Source organism: Emydura macquarii, unplaced genomic scaffold (genome assembly GCF_026122565.2).
Source record: "Emydura macquarii macquarii isolate MOO-44397 ecotype Brisbane River unplaced genomic scaffold, CSIRO-AGI_Emac_v2 contig_2768, whole genome shotgun sequence".
NCBI lineage: Eukaryota > Metazoa > Chordata > Testudines > Chelidae > Emydura > Emydura macquarii.
The window spans coordinates 28,030,951-28,047,356 of NW_027132905.1; the positions used below are offsets into that span (position 1 = coordinate 28,030,951).

Consider the following 16,406-nt stretch of genomic DNA (forward strand, 5'->3'; position numbering starts at 1 on the left):
CATCCCCCCTAAAATGCCAGTAACATATCAGAATTGTGCTGCAGGGAGAAAGCTCTCATGAGAGCAGAACAGCTCTTTGCCAAACAGGGCAGGCATGGAGGGGATCCAGGAGGCTGGGGTTCAAAGGGGATCCAGAGAGCCAGGATAGCATGAAGGTGGGGGCTGAGGCAGGAAGGGGGATTTGGAGGCATGGGTAGAGAATGGACTCAGGAGGAAGAGGTGGGGAGGGGACCTCAGGGACAGGGGTGGAGTTGTTCAGTGGGCAAGGGCAGGGAGGATCCAGAGGGAGGGAAGATCCAGGGACAGGGAATGGACCCAAGAGGGGCAGGGGCGGAAGTGGAAAGGTGGGGTTCCCTGAGTCACATTAAGCCCCACGGCTTTTTCTTGATCAGCAAAAGAAATGACAGACCCAGGAGGAAGAAGCAGCAGAAAACTTGAACTTGAGTGAGCAGAGAGAATCAGCAGCTCCAGGCCCCTAGGGCCTGACTTTAGCAAGGAGGCATCCTCTGCCTCCCCCTTTGCTATTATCCTGAAACATAGTCCCATTGCTTCTGCATGAATCTCTGGGGCCCCAGGAGGTTGGTGGCGGGGGGGGAGGGCCGGGGGCTGAGGTGCCTCGTGCCCAGCATCTCGCTCGCGCTCTTCCCCTGGGTGACTCTTTCTCAGGTCACCCGTGAAGCGAGAACAATTTGCAGTTCACACTGCACGTTTGGAACCGATTGGAGGACGAGATGTGAGTGTAGCCCCAGGCTCCTCCTCTGCACTCAGCCTGGCTTGCTCCAGGCGCTGGGAGTTTAATTTCAGATGTATAATGAGGAGGGGAAAAAAGAGATCTAAGCGTGAAGCAGCAAAAGAAGCAGTGAGGAGAGTGTGTGCAGGAGGGAAATGCAGACAAACTGAGCCAGTGTCGGGCAGTACGGCTCTTGGCATAGACTAGGGTAGCCCCTTTGTCCTGCGCCTCTGCTTCAATGGCCCCTAGGAGGCTGTGCAAGGACACACCACGAGGTGCGGGTCTGCCCTGGCCATGTCCCCTCAAACCCCTTCCCTCCTCCAGCCCGTCCACTCTACCCTAATAACCCTGGCATTTGGGGCTGCAATGCTTGGATGTGGGGACCCCCGACACCAGTGGTGTTCCCTGAGGTGTCTATACGCCTGTCCTGAGGCCCTGTTAGCCACCCTTGCTGACCCAAAGGGGCTGCAGGGCAATGGAGAATTGGACCTGCTGTCTCTGTTTGATTTCACTGGTAAAGGGAGGACATGGGAGGGGCTAACCCCCCAGGGAAACACAGCGTTCCTTATTGCCGGTTCAAAGGGTACGTTAACATTCATGAGGGAAACAGCACCAGTGGGGAATCTGGACCTTATCTAGCAAGATCTGGGCAACTTCAGGAGGTGGGGGATTGCTCAGAGGGCACAAAGCCGTTCAGCCCATGTGCTGCCATTTCACAGACAGCCCAGGTCTGCAGTGACTGGTAGCTGTTACTATACAATGGCTACTTGGTGGCCTGTTTGAAATGAGTTGGGGGCATTGATCCAGTTCCCAGTGGACAGGTAGCCACAGCACAAAAATCATTAACTGGCCCACTGCAGTGATTGCTGTTGTGTAAACACAATAGATATGGCTTTGCCTGGTGTCCCTAACACAGGGAGACCCCATCCTGGTTGGGGCCTCTGGGCTATACTGTACAATAGAGCGGAAATAATAATTAATCATTAGAGCTGAGCATATAATTGATTTGTTGGTTTGCTGCCCCAGCTGAAAAAGTCCCCCCAAATTTGGTTCATTTTGAACTGAAACTGAATTTTTTCAGTTTTTCTCATCAAAATGAAAAACCAAAAATAAAATATATAAATATATATTAAAAATATATAAATTCATTTGGATCAAATAAAATGTCTTGAATGTTGATTTCAGTCCAAAATGAAATGTCAAAAGAGTTTGTTTAGGAGACATCAAAACCAACCATTACAACATTTCTGACTTTTTTCCTTTTTGGGGGGCCAGAACGATTTCCTGAATTCAACCCAAATTCACAAACAGCTTCCATGCCCTGAAAAATGCGTTCACTATTTGCTGAAAAAATTTTGCCCAGCTCTACTAATATTAAAGAGATGCAGGATGAATATACAGATGGAGCAGACGTCGAGTGAATTCCCCTCCCAATCCTTGAGGAAACCTCTGTTGTAGCAGAACGGGAGACTCTTGCACCATCACTGCCTGTGGCTAAAGGACTTCATTCTCACGGAGCTGACAGGCTGGATTTTTTTATCAGCATTATGTCCATACCAGTGTGTTTCAAATAAATAGCAGAAATTTTCCCGGTAATTCAGCCCAAGCAAAGACTGCTCCAAAGAGTCCCATTGAGCAGAAAAGATATTTGGTTTGATGGGACTGAGAGCTATTAAAGGTTAGGGATCAGACAGATAAACCACTGCATTTCACAAGGCCTGTTAGAGCTAAAGAGATTCCATTACAAGAGGATTGTATGTGAGCAATAAGTGTATTGTGGAATAGAAATAATCTTCTTATGATTTTAATTTAGCCACCATTTCAGGTTTTGTCAAACCAGCATAAGATTCAAAGGAGCATAAATCTGACTGGGCTTCTTTCAGTTTTTTATGTCAGCTAGAAAATCTTCTTCTAAGTAGCTGCATCAAATCTGCAAAGGAAAGATTAGATCCCTGACAGAGAGACGAGCTAAGAGCTCTCTTTCCTTCTTTATTGTTTTTCATCTTGGGAGCTTCTTTAGTGTAACAAACAAGATTTCATCCCCGGAGGAAAGGTATGAAAGCAAGGAGAAGTGATGACTCATGCCACTGCTGGTGAATCATATAATGATATTTAATCATTCCTTTTCTCTTCTGAATTAGAGGAAACTGAAGACCACTGCTGAATACTTGCAGACAACAAAGGTTAAATCCAGTGTCCTCACCAGAATCTGCCATTTCACTTGGCCACAGAGTTCTTCATGTCCTGTCCCAAACAGTTGTGTGGTGTTGCTGTGGATCATTCCATGGGGAGTGGAGGGGGAGGTGATCATTAGGAAGCATTTTGAAATCCTTCTGGAGATCAGCTCTATGAGGGCAAAATCATGCATGCAGCAGAGCATCCTCAGCCTGACTGACTTCAGCATAGCTCCAGGGCACTCAGCAAGTGGCAGGATGTATGTGGCCCTTAAAGAAGGAGGCATGGAGGAAGCATTGTCTGGTAGTTACAGCAGGGGGCTGGGAGTCAGAACTCTTTGGTTCTCATTCCAGCTGGGTTGCTGCCTCAGTGTGTGACCATGGGGAAGACACTGAACATTCCTGTGCTTTGGTTTCCCCATCTGCAAAATGGGGACAGAAATAATGATTGCTCCCCATCAGAAGAAAGGAAGGATGGTGTCACCAGACAGCGCTTCTCCCCAGCTTGCAAACACCCACTCTCCTTTAAGGTTTATTCTCTTAAAACAGAGAGAAAACGGTCTCTGAACTCTCCTTTCCTCTCAGGATTCAGCCCCCAGGGGTCTCTAGAGCTTCTGCTCCTGGAAGCTTCCCAGTTCTAGTAAGTTCTGCCCCCTTCCTAGAGCAATAGCCCCAGGACTGCTTCCCTGAGCACCTGACTCCTTGCTCCAGGGACCCACCACAGAAGTTAGCAGCACTCTGCCATGGCTTCCCTTTTCCAGACACAGCCTGTCCCAATTGCTCTCTCTTCTACCTCACATTTCCTGCCCTCCAGCAGCCCTTTGTAGGCCCAGGTGCAGCCCAGGCCCCTTTAATTGGCTGGATTGGGTTCACCTGCTCTGACAGAGGGGCACTGGACCTAATTCTACTCACAGGGACCATCTCCACTGTGACAAGTGGCCTGGTGATTGAGTGCTCAGAAGATCTGGGTTCAGTCTCTGGGGCAAATCAGTTAATCTCTCTGTGCCTCATTCCCCCATCCATAAAACGGAGGGTAATCATACTTGTTTTGTTGGTCTCATATATTTAAACTGGAAGCTCTTTGGAGAAAAGACTTTTCTTCACTATGTGTTTGTGCAGCACCTAGCACAATCTAAGCTCTACTGAATAAATAATAATAATAATAATTAATAATACACAGGTGTTGTGAGACTTAACTAATGCAGGCTTAGGAAGGAAAATTAAAATGCACAACTACAAAATGGGGAATAACTGGCTAGGCACTGTACTGCTGAAAAGGATCTGGGGGTTATAGTGATATGTAATATGATATAGTGATAGTAATATGAGTCCACAGTGCAATGTAGTTGCAAAAAAGGCTAATGTCATTCTGAGGTGTATTAACAGGAGTATTGTATGTGACACATGGGAGGTAATTGTCCCACTCTACTCAGCATTGGTGAGACCTCAGCTGGAGTACTGTATCCAGTTCTGGCTGCCAGACTTTAAGAAAGCTGTGGACAAACTGGAGAGAGTCCAGAGGAGATCAACAAAAATGATCAAAGGTTTAGAAAACCTGAGCTATGAGGAAAGGTTAAAACTCTGGGCATGTTTAGTCTTGAGAAAAGAAGACTGAGGGGGAAACCTGATAACAGTTTTCAGATATATTAAGGGCTGTTCTAAAAGGATGTGATAAATTGTTCTCCAGGTCCCATTTAAGGTAGCACAAGTAAAGGCGTTTAATCTGCAGCAAGGGAGATTTAGGTTAGATATGAGGAAAAACTGTCTAACTCTAAGGGTAGCTAAGCTCTGGAACAGGCTTCCAAGGGAGTTTGTGGAATCCCCATCACTAGAGGTTTTTAAGGACAGGTTGAACAAACACCTGTCAGGCATGGTCCAGGTTTATTTGGTCCTGGTTCAGAGCAGGGAGCTGGACTTGATGGCTTCTTGAGGTCCTTTCCAGCCCTACATTTCTGTGATTCTATATAAACTTTTCAAGATCCTTAGATGAAGCAACCATACAAGGACAAAGTATGATGGTTATTATTGTTACTAGATATATAAATGTACAGTATTAACAATGTATGTTATTATTATTATTTATTATTATTACATACAGAAGTTAATTTCTTAGTGTCCAGTGGTAACAAAACAGGACATCTCTTATTCAGGCAACATCACCCTTGAACCTTCAATAAGAATTTTGCCTGAGTGAAAATTGTGCAAGAACAGGGTTTGACCAATTAGTAATAGAGTGGTAGAATTAATTGCTCATCATGAGACAAAAATAGTACAGACAAAAATAAACAGCATTCTCTTAGCTGTCACTTGGGGAAAATACCCAGAGCCTCTCGCAACTATGTAGTAAATGAATACATTAGCCATCTGGAAGTGAAGAGAACTTAAATGATGGGAAATGCACGCGATTTAAATCCTCCCTTGGATGAAATGAAAGAAGACTTTTAGGAGACAGAGCAGATTGTCACCACTGAGGGAAATTAATACAATTAAGATTAACATTTTAACACAAAATTGTATTTTTATTTCTGATCATCCGTTCCCTGTGGTTTGTTTCAGTTTCTTGAAAAACTAAATGTACGAGCTTATTAGTTTTGCTGCAGTCATGGGATTCGCAGATTAGAAAGAGCAAACTGAAGGTCCATTTATGGAGCTTGTTCTCCAATTTAGGTTTCATGAGGACAGTCAGAGAAGACTTCATAGTCATAAATCTGCAAGGCAGGAGTGACCCCAGTGTTTCCAATAAAATAATTATGAATCACTCCCACTCCCCAAAATCATGAGATTGGCTAAAAAATCATGAGATTCTAAAAATAACAATACATTCTGGGTTCTCTTTATTTACCTGCTCGTTCTGAACCTTTAACCTACACTCAGGTCAAGTTTTCAGGCTTTTCTCCACAACTGTATGGTCTAGAAACTTGCTCTTTTTTTTCTTTTTAATGAAAGCTGAAAATCTCATGTAGTGACAGCTCCTGGAGTTGAGGCTTTAAGATAAACGCCAAATTTTGAAGGATAAATTGGGAACATTGGGACCATTATGATCATCTAGACTGACCTCCTGCAGGTAATTTCATCCACTGATTCTTGCAGCAGATCCAATAACTAGTGGTAGAGCTTAGAGCATCTCTTTTAGAAAGACATCTAGTCTCTATTTAAAGACTTCATATGATGGAGAAGACAACACAGCTGAATGAATGCGGAAGTGTTGGTAGTTAAAAGCCAGAAGGCATTGTGTTATGCTGCAGCGGGACATGGAGTTGGTGCTCTTCCCTTGGGTCATGAACACAAGTCAGTATAGGGTTAGGAGTCACTGAGCAGCTGGAATTGGCTCGAGTGATTCATTCAACCTGAGCCCCAACATAAATGCAAGCACTGACTCACCGAGCAGGGCTAGGATGTGGTAGGAAATGGCTTAGATGGATCAGTAGGTGATGTTCTTTTTGAACTAATATCCCAGCCTTGCAGAGCATTGTGCCTCTGTAGGTGTTAATTTTCTGATGAGACATGAAACTGAGTCTCTGACCATTTGCTGTTATTAAAGATCCCATGTCAGTTTCTACAGAGGGATAGCCTTTGTATCAAGGTCAAAGTTGGATAGAGTTAATTAAATTCTGCCTTAAATTCCTCCTTCAATTTCAGTTTGACGCAGTATCTTTTTCTTTTCTTATCTTAAGCTGTACTGTGTCCTTGCTGTGCACTGTGAAGGAGCTACCATGTCCCACCACAGAGGTGGCTGCATTTTTCAGCACAGTGCATACAGTTCCAGTATATGTGATTTGTGCTCTGTAAGGGGGTGCACCAGGACCTTTGAGGCCCCCTACTGGAGGCCCTTCACTCCTACCATACCCAGCCCCAGAAAAGGAGCAGTAAAGGTGGGTCATCCAGGCCTGCCTAGAAAGGCTGCAGAGAAGCAGCCAATCAGAGTTCAGCAGACTCAATTAAAAGGTGCTTCAAGGTCTGTATTGCCTCTCTCAGTTGCTGGCTGGGACCAGGAAGGTGGTGAAGACTGGAAGGCTGTGAAACTCCTTAGGTAAAGAGGCTTTAGTGAGACTTTACTCATGCAGGGAACAGAGGGAGAACCTGAAAAGCAGGTGAAGAGGAAGGGGCTATGTGGGAAGTGGCCCAGGGAATGCTGCAGCAGCAGTAACTATTACAGGAAGCAGCACGTACCTGCTATTTATAGGGTTCCTGGTCTGGACCCAGAGTAGTGAGCAGGCCTGGTTCCCCACTGGCTGCTGACAGGGTGGCTTGAGCCCTGAGAAGGGGATAAGTCTTGTTTTGAGGCTCAGGTGAAAGGCAAGACTGAGTCTCCAAGGAGAAAACCCTGAGGGCACTGCTCTATATCATGGCAGACGTGGACTTAGAGCTAGCCCAGGAGGGACAGAGAACTGAGTCCAGAGACAGGGCTGCAAACACCAACCAGGGCACAGGGACAGGCCCTATTGGACCTTTACTCCAGAAGGGGTTTGTTCATTCATGAATTGGCTGTGTGTGACTTGGCTGGAGGGCTCAGCCATTGACTAGTGCAGCAGCCAACAGGGGGCACCATGAGCAGAGAGAGTGCAGGTTTACACTTGGCCAACAGGAGGTGCTCATGAGAGGTGAGTGTCCTGTCATTGGTCTCCATCCTAGAAGGAGAATCTAACATCTGATTTTCACTCTTCGGACTTTATGGAAATGGGGAAAATAATGACCTTAAAAAGATTTCACCTAATTAACTTCATGGCAACCAAAATAGCAGGCAATCCTTGCACTGGTTAACAAGTGAGTTTGGAGCAACAGAAGCAATTTTTGCCTCGGTTCTGGATCAAGCATGCAGTGAGCTCAGATTTGGAGAAAGGAGAGGGAATTTACAGTTTTCTTTCTTTCTTTCAAATGTTTTTTTACACATCACAATGCTAAAAGAGAATAAAATGTCAATGTAGTGGCTTCAGGTGCCTTTCAGCCAGGATTGCAAGATGTCAGATGCCATCTACGTTCCAGCAACTAATTTGCTTGTTGCTCCAGAAAGGAGCGGGACAGAACTAGTTATCTACATTTTTTCTTGCGGTCTTAATCAAGTAAGATTCCCACTGACTTCTGCCTGTAGAAGGACCCTAGAATTTGGTTCAGTAACGTGAAGAAAACTTAGATCTCTTTGCCAAGGCAAAATAGGAATTTTAGGCATATTTAAGGCCTGCATAAATTACATTAAACCCTGTAAAAATAAAAAGCTGTGAAGATTTGGCACCCGAAATGCTGGCTGGCTCTGCCTGAAAGATGCTAGATTGCTATGCTATATAATGGGAAATGGCAACACACTCACCTAAGGTTGCCAGGAGTCCACTTTTGCACCAGAAAGCCTGGTTGAAAAGGGACCACTGCTGACTGAACACTAAGCCTTGGTCTACACTTACCTGGAGATTCGGCAGCAGTCGATGGGAGTTACGCAAACTAAGCAGAGTAGCTTGCGTAACTCACGTTGATTGCTCTGCTTCCCTTCTGTGCAATGTCTACACTGTGCTGTGCTGACGGGAACAGCGTTCCTGTCAACGCAGCGCTACGCTACTTGAGGGGGTGGTTTACCAGTGCTGACTTCCTGATCGATTTGAGCAGGTCTACACTGACCGCTCAATTGATCCTGAAAGATCGATCTGGCTGTGGCGACTTTGCCGCCGTCAGTATAGACATGGCCTCAAAGTCCAGTTACCGCAGTAACCAGTCTCAGGCAGTGGGTGCCCGGAGGGCAGGAAGAGCAGCAGCAGCCCTGGAGGAGTACATAGGAAATGTCCGACTCAGGCGGCAGAGAGAGGTACTGGCAGCTCCCCATGCCCCAGTCGCCCCCCAGCCCTGGAACATGGCTCCCCCTCCTTGACCCAGTCACCACCCCATTCCCCCGGAGTGTGGTTTCCCCTCTCACTCCCCTCTCCTGCCCCATTCACCCCTCCACCCATGAAGCATGCCTACCCCTCCGCCCCTGAAGCCCTGCTCAGCTGGCCAGGGGAGGGAATTGGACAGAGCAGCCAGGAATGATGTGGTGGGGGGGGGAAGGGAGAGGAGCAGGAGGGTGGCACAAGGGCATTGAGGGAAGAGGCAGGGTGGGGCCTTAGGGGGGGAAGAGGTGGAGCAGGCAGCAGAGGAGTTTCTGGTGCTCAGTGTCCAATTTTTGCAAATTAGGAAGCTAGCTACCTTACAACATGGATGGCAGTTCCTCAGACTCTTTTAATGAATTGGCCTCAGATTGTGAGCACTGGAATATCCCAGGCCCAACTTTAGTGTTACTGATGTTTTCCAGCTCCTGTAAAACTAAGCTTGTTGTGCATTGATTTGGCCTGTATAAAACTGTGAGGCAGAAGTAGTAGAGTCAACCATGGAGTGGAAAGAGGAACTCCCACACTGCAATGGGTGAGAGAGCCTGATTGATAGGTGGGAAAACACTCACCACCTTTATGGAGCAGTTTGACTGCCTTTGGGCCTGGAAACACTCAAAAAATGAGTCTTGTCATAATTAGCCAGGGGGCTGAGCCCTGAGGCTAGGATGCAGATCTGGGTCAGAACTTACCTGGAAGTTGTGTAGATAGTCAGATCCAGGCATTTCTCATCAGAGTGACACATTTGTGGAAATGGACTCTTGGGAGATATGGAGGTTAAGAACAGGGCACCCTGCCCCTTTCAGGATCAGGAGGCCTGGAGCAAGCCAGCCCTAATTGGTTAGCCATGCCCTGCTACTGCTGTGCTGAGTGTTGGACTCAAGGGGAGGAAAGCCCAGCAGCTGGGGCTGGCTGGTGAGGAGAGTGCTCAGGCTGCTCTGATGGAGGCAAGGAGCTGGGTTTGAGTTACTGGCTGAGGTCTATGAAGTGCCCTCAGGTAGACCTGATCTGGATGATGGGGTTACCTGGAGCCCAGAAGCTGGTGGTGAGACCGTGAGACAGGCCATGGTTGCTGGGAGCTGGCCTGTAAGGAGGGGGCTGCAGGCTGAGCCAGCAGGGCTGGAGACTCTTTTGTTTTGATGTGGTTTTGGACTTGAATTACGGGACTCTGCTACCCCAGAAAGGGTTGAGCTCTTAAAGGTGATTTGGGTAGTAATAGGCTGAAGATCATTGTGGAGAAACTGAGGCAGAAGTGCTGCAGTGCTGGGTCTCACCACGGGGAGAGGGGTGCTCTGGAATGGGAAGACTTGTAGCGGGGGTGTTGAAGAGTGATGCGCTAAAAGAAGGGAAGTTCAGATCAGCAGGCAAAAATATATCCACACCTCTTGGGTTGGTGAAGCTGGGCTAGAGGTCTCAGAACAGGTTTTCTTTTGAGGTTCACACTACAACTAGCTCCCAGTCAGACCAGAAATACCCAGAGAAGGGCCAAACTAATGGGTTCTGGGAATCTCTGCTTCCAGCCCAAACCCTGAAGAGCAAAGATGCTTAACTTTTTCTAGTTATTTTTGTGCAAAACAACAACAAAAAGGTGCATCTAGAACTGAATGATGGTTGTATTCTAGAATGGGGACTGTTCTATACTGGGACAAAGGTAGCATTCCAGAACTGAGTAATGGTTGGGCTTTACAACAGGGAATGGGGTAAAGGTTGGGTTCAGGAGCTCAGTAAAGGTTGATTTATAAAATAGAGCGAGGGTTTTGTTCCAGGAGGAGGTATAGGGCTTTATTTAGAACAGGTACTGGCTGGGTTCTAGAACTAGGTAATACCTGGGTTCTAGGTAGGGCAATGATTTCATTCCAGAACTAAGTGACCAGCTCTTGAAATGAGAACAGGTTTACGAAAGCTTTATTTGGCCAGGTGCCATTTTTTGCTTGGATTGTCTTGCTGTAGAGGGGCAGCCTAACTTTCTTAGTGGAAATTGTCACTGATTTCACTAACCGCACAGTGTAGCTGGCTGTGCTGTGCTGCTTGGCTGCCTGTGTTCTCCTACACTGCTGCTGTGCTGTGAGCAGTGCCTGGTCTGTGCTGCCAGAGCATCATGGTGCTGCTCCCTCCAGAACGTGGGATATCTCCCAGCCAACCAGCTGGGTGGTGTGAACTCTGACACTGCTGCAGAGGTGCAGCCCAGGCAAGTGGGAGGGAATACCTCTGGACCTGGTGAGGAGGACTGTCTGGAGGCCAGCAGCAGTGCTGGGGGGGGGCTTTCTAGAAATACCTCCCATATCCTTTGTCTCCTCCTCATGGTGTGCGGTGCAGGGAAGAGTATACAACTCTCAGGAAGTGCTGAACTGGTTCTACTTTCAGACTGGGAATAAGAGAGCCACTCAGTAAACAGTGCATAGCTCCTGCTCCCTCTTAGTCTGTGAGGGGTTCCCAGCCCTCCCATGCATGCGAGGGCAGAGCCATGAACATGTTTCACAGCAGTGTTCCTGAGACCATTGCTCAGGTCCCCTTAGCACTGGACATACCTTTGCCATGAAATGCTGCACCAGTGTTGCATCCCCTTGATTATGAACTCTCCAGGTCATCTCTTACTTGCAATTGACTCAGGGGAAGTGCTTGTCTACACCGGGAGAAGGTTACTACACACCAAGTTGTAGTGCACTGATTGATGGGTAGTAGATAACCCACAGTGATAGTGGTCACACAGACAGCTGTTTCCTGTATCAGTCGTAGCCCAGTGTTCACACGACAGACTTTGTATGGAGTAAGTCCATTCTGGAGTATGCTGTGTTGCCTCTTTGCTGGACTCTGCGTATGGGACAATAGAAGCACGGGGAATGAGTGACAGCATGTGTTGGCATTTATAGTTTGCATCAGCATTTTTTACATCTTCTAGAGGCATTTATGGGACCTGAATAATAAGAGATTTGGTTTGCCTGTGGGATCTCACGGAAGTAACTCAAACTCTTAACTTTAAGGTATCTTAGCCTCATAAATAGCTCCATGGGGCACAACAGTCTGAAAAACACACAATTACCAAGATATTGGGGGTTTATTCAGAGACTGCATTGTGGGAATGTATCATTCGTACCCTGACCTGATGGCTACCTAGTGGACACTTACAGCAGGCCTGGTGCTGGACACCGGGTCAAGTGAGGCTGCCTACAGGGAGCTGGAAGGTGGCCACTTTCACTCAGGCGCCTCACTGGCGGCGAGTTCCCGGGACTTGGCCGCCATCCACTAGATAGTAGAAAGTATTCAAGGTCGTAAACAAGATAGTTGTGTGAGCTAAGAAGCTACCAGTAATATGTAAGCTGTTCCCATGTGAAGTAGGTGAAATCATATAATAGCCAATCAGCAATTGTGTGACCATTGTATGCAAAGATGATAAAAAGGTATATAAGCTGGAGAACAAGATGGAATAAACGATTCTGCTTGCAATCATATTGGTTGTTGTGCTTTATCCGTCCCGCATCCTCTGCCATCAGCAGTGGAATCCTCCCTCATCCTCTGCCATCAGCATTGGAACCCAACACTGCATTATATGTGCAGTTACCCAGTGACCCTCTCAGCTCTCTGCAATGCATTTCTTATCTTAACAGCTAGATGAAGCCAGACCTGGGATTTAATTAAGCCGCATGGTGGCAGGTCAGTTCGAGCACTCTTTTTAAGTGGTGATGTCAATGGTCTCTGCTATGAGACACGAGAGATGAAATATACTGCTCTTTTTCGTGATTTGTGAAGCATCCTCCAGACTGGTGGGAGCTGGTATGTGTTGTCTGGCTTGGAAATTGCGTATCTCCAAGTGTGTAGATAGAGAATGGAGCAAGGGATCAGAACTCCTGGGATCTATTTCTGGGACTGCCACTGATCTGCCTGTGTCCAAAGTGATCTCCTTAAGGAGAAAAGAGGGTTGTGATCTTTCTGTTTCTTTATGCTTGGTGACCGCTGGCACCTATTCATGAGGGTAGGGACAACCAGGTTGATAACCCCTGTCCTAGATCCAAATTCCTCTGAATTTGGTGGCAGTTCAGACCTGGCTCCACAACCAAATTCCTAGCTCCAGATTCCCCTGGATTTTGAGAGAGTTTGAAGCTGGCTCCAGGGAGATGCAGTGCACTCTAGGGCTCATCGCTAACAAAAATAAAATTCTAAGTGGTGAGACTGCTTCTGTGCCCCAGTCCTGTTCTGCTCTATGGAATCCGAGTTTTGCTGGGATTATTCCCATTGCCTGCCCTTCTGGTAACTGCCTGCCTTCCTTGTCATGTCACAGGGGTCTGGGGCCAACTCTCTTCTAATCACTTCCTAGAGGAGGGGCCACTGTAGAAACACACATTCAAGGCCCACCTCCCTTGGGCTCCATTGTTAGTCTTGGCTAGCTTTTAATTAACCCTAAATAAACAGTCTGATTTTCCTCTGATTGTTCAGTGTTTCAGTTCACTTCAGGCTCAATCCAGTTCCTAGTGGGGAAGGTACTGATGTCAGAGAAAAAGCCACCATCACTGGCAACAGCTCTTCCTCTTTTTATCTACTTCAGCAGAGTCTGAGTGCACACGCAGTGAACTTCCCGCACAGCCCTTGGGTTGGGCTCCTGAGATCAGGGCTGAGGCTCGCTAGCAACAGTGTGTCAGAGGTTGGCCCTGCCTCTGTGTTTGTCAACAGGACTCTGGCAGAGAGGCTGAGTCTCCAGGACTGTTGATCCATGAACACTACAGCTTTGTAATTCCATTAGCAGGCAGGACAATAACAGTCCCAAAGCAAGCACTGTGGAGCCCAGCATGTGATCTGTCAGCAGTGAAGTGGAGTGAACCGCCAGCTTGCTTCAGAGAATCACCATGTGCAAAGTGCCAGGCCGGTGAGAATGACACTCCGCCTCCAGTGATGCTGAGGCTGGCCAGGGTGATATTCATGTAGCTGTGTGTGGGTCAGTGACTCGTAGGAGCAAGAGATGAGCAGTCTCCTCAGCACTAGACACAAGGAGTCCATGCACACAGACTCTCAGTGCAGGCTTTGCTATGTTAGAAGCCCAACTCCTCGTGCACTCCAGGCAGCTGGGTTCAGTAAGTGTCTGCAACTGTGAGCATCCAGGGCTGGCCTATGGCCATTAGGCTGCTTCTGTTTGCCTTCCTGCTCCCATAGCAGGGGACTCTCATTTCTAGACAGTCAGCAAGGCCCTTGCTCCTTACAAAAGAAGTGATCCAGTATTTGCCACTCTCCTGAGAATGATTTGTCTCTGTGTGAAGTACAAGAGCTGCCTTTTCAATGTTCCTCGGAGCTTTTTCCTCCTAGGCCCCACGCTGCTGCCCAGCTGGCCCAGTCACTCAGAGGCTAAGTGTTTGCTTTATAGCTTTTTAAGTGGATGGTTCCTTCGTTTTTAGCCCCTGAGACCATCAACTGAGTGCCACTTAGCAGAGGGCATTTACTTTTTCCCCTACAGCACTGGGGCTCAGACTGCTTTAAATTAGCAGTGACACAGTCCCTGACAAACCTATGATGAACAGTCGATGCGCCGTCATTCCCATTCACCTGCTCAGCCCTTCCATCTGCACTGCCTAAAACAAGGCTGCTATTATTATTGTTGTTGTTGTTACCGTATTTATTCTGTAGTTGCAGCTGATGACCCTGGTAAGAGTAGCACCTTATTGTACTGAGTGCTGTCTGTGTGCGTGTATGCACACATGTACGGAGAGAGGGTCTCTGCCCCAAAGAGCTGACAATCTAAATAACATGACAGACACTGGCAGTGGAACCAAAGGCACAGAGGCCACAGACTCCCTGGGTGACTACGGGCAGATCGCTTAGCCTCTCTGTGCCTCAGTTCTCCATGTGTACAATGCAGATAATGGCCCAGCCTGGGCCACAGCAGTGTTGTGAGGATAAATACATTAAAGGGTGGGAAGTGCTCAGCTAGTATGGTAATGCGAGACAGGTAAGTACGTAAGACAGAGGTAAGGGCTCAGATTTTTAAAGGTATTGAGGCATCAGTGGGTGCTGTGTCACAACACCTACTTAGGAGTCTAAAGTCCATAGACTGTCAATGAGACTTAGGCTCCCAAATCAATTAGGTGTTGTGACAGTGAGCATGGCAATGCTTCAATACCTTTAAAAATCTGCCCACAGTGACTTCCCCCACGTAGGCAGCAGAGTCAGGAACAGAACCCAGTTTTTCAGGGTTCTAAACTGGTCCACTAGTCCAAGCTGCCTCCTGAGAGAATGAAGACCTCACAACCACATATAGTCCTAAACCCCAGTGATTGTCACCTACAGACCTTGTTACTCCCATGCCAGCACCATAAGCCTGTGTGTGTACTAGAGGAACTGCTGTGCTTGCCATGGTAGAACAAATCTGGCATCCCTGCACCACAGCCATTGTGGAAAAGGGTTACCCCACAGTTGTGAACAAGGTTGGTTGAGTTCAGCACCCACACCACTAGCAGGGGCTAGCAAACTTTGCTACAGGTGGGTGTTGACCCAGGGTGGCCATGTGTGTGGTGGAGAGGGATGTGGAGGAAGCCGGTTGGGCAGGGATCACATACTCAAGGCAATTTCCCTCTCCCCAGCCTGGGCAGTTCTGCCCTACATCACCGTGGGCATCCCTGGGGGGTCCCAGAAGGAAAGCTGAGAACCGGACAAGGAGCTGGAACAGTAGTGAATTTTAGCTGCTCTGTTATTTGTCAAGATGCCATCTTGTAGCCTTCTTTAATCAGACATCTTCTGCGAGGGAGCAGCATCTCCTTGTGCTGACTGTCCTGTCTAATGATTCAGGCAGCTGTTTCTGTCATGCTTCCCCTTGAGCACCTTGCGTGGGCAGCCACTTGACAGAGCTCAGGGATAGCCCCTCATCTCACCCAGCAGGCAGCAAAATTCAACTGCTGAAGAGACAAACACCCACAGGAAGGACAGTGGAAAAAGTGAACACAACGAATGGATTGCTGGGCTGGCAAGGGGCCTCTCAAGCACATTGTTACTCAGCCCATAGCCATGATAAACTCTCACAAACCACCTGCATACACACTCCGGCCACCTGCACAAACATACTCTATTACTCTTGTACACCTGCCCCACCTGTATACCCAACATGTGCACAAACACATGCCACTCTAACTCTCACAACATGCATATGGTACATGCAGGTGACCCATCTGTGCCTAGGCTAGCTCACCTGACAATGCCAAGGTCAGGGCAGGCTGTAAAAGGAGAACAGATTCTCCCAAATGGGTGGCTAACACTGCAGTTAGATTCACCAATCAGTCACAGACAGTGCTCCTGGTATCCCTTGCTGGTTATCATGAAGCTAAAAATAAAAAGCTACACAACCCTTTATTGCATTTCAGCCTCAGACTCCCAATCAGCCATGAGGTCTATTAAAGGGATAAGTTATTAAAACTCTATGCTCTTTACCAAAAAAGTTCTCCTGATCCCCAAAGAGCAGCCACAGTGCCAGATCAATGTAGGGTTGGATCTTACCCAAAATGCCATGCTGCCAGCCAATCCTTTAGTAACTAAAACCAAAGATTTATTATAAAAGGAAAGAGAAAAAAAAGATGAGGTGTTGTATGATTAAAGCAATCAGATACATACGAATGATTTGAAAGTCCATATATATCAGGTTTTCAGTAGAATTGTGGCGTTCACAGGCTTGTATAGTCC

At 47.3% G+C, this 16,406-nt stretch overlaps 1 long non-coding RNA gene across 1 annotated transcript; it reads left to right on the top strand.

Moving 5' to 3' along the window:
* Positions 1 to 6,884: 6,884 nt before the first annotated feature.
* LOC137165488 (uncharacterized) lies at positions 6,885 to 15,497 on the top strand. Its single transcript, XR_010923384.1, has 3 exons — positions 6,885 to 6,934; positions 13,492 to 13,611; positions 15,317 to 15,497. It is a non-coding gene; the product is annotated as an uncharacterized lncRNA (long non-coding RNA).
* Positions 15,498 to 16,406: the final 909 nt, after the last annotated feature.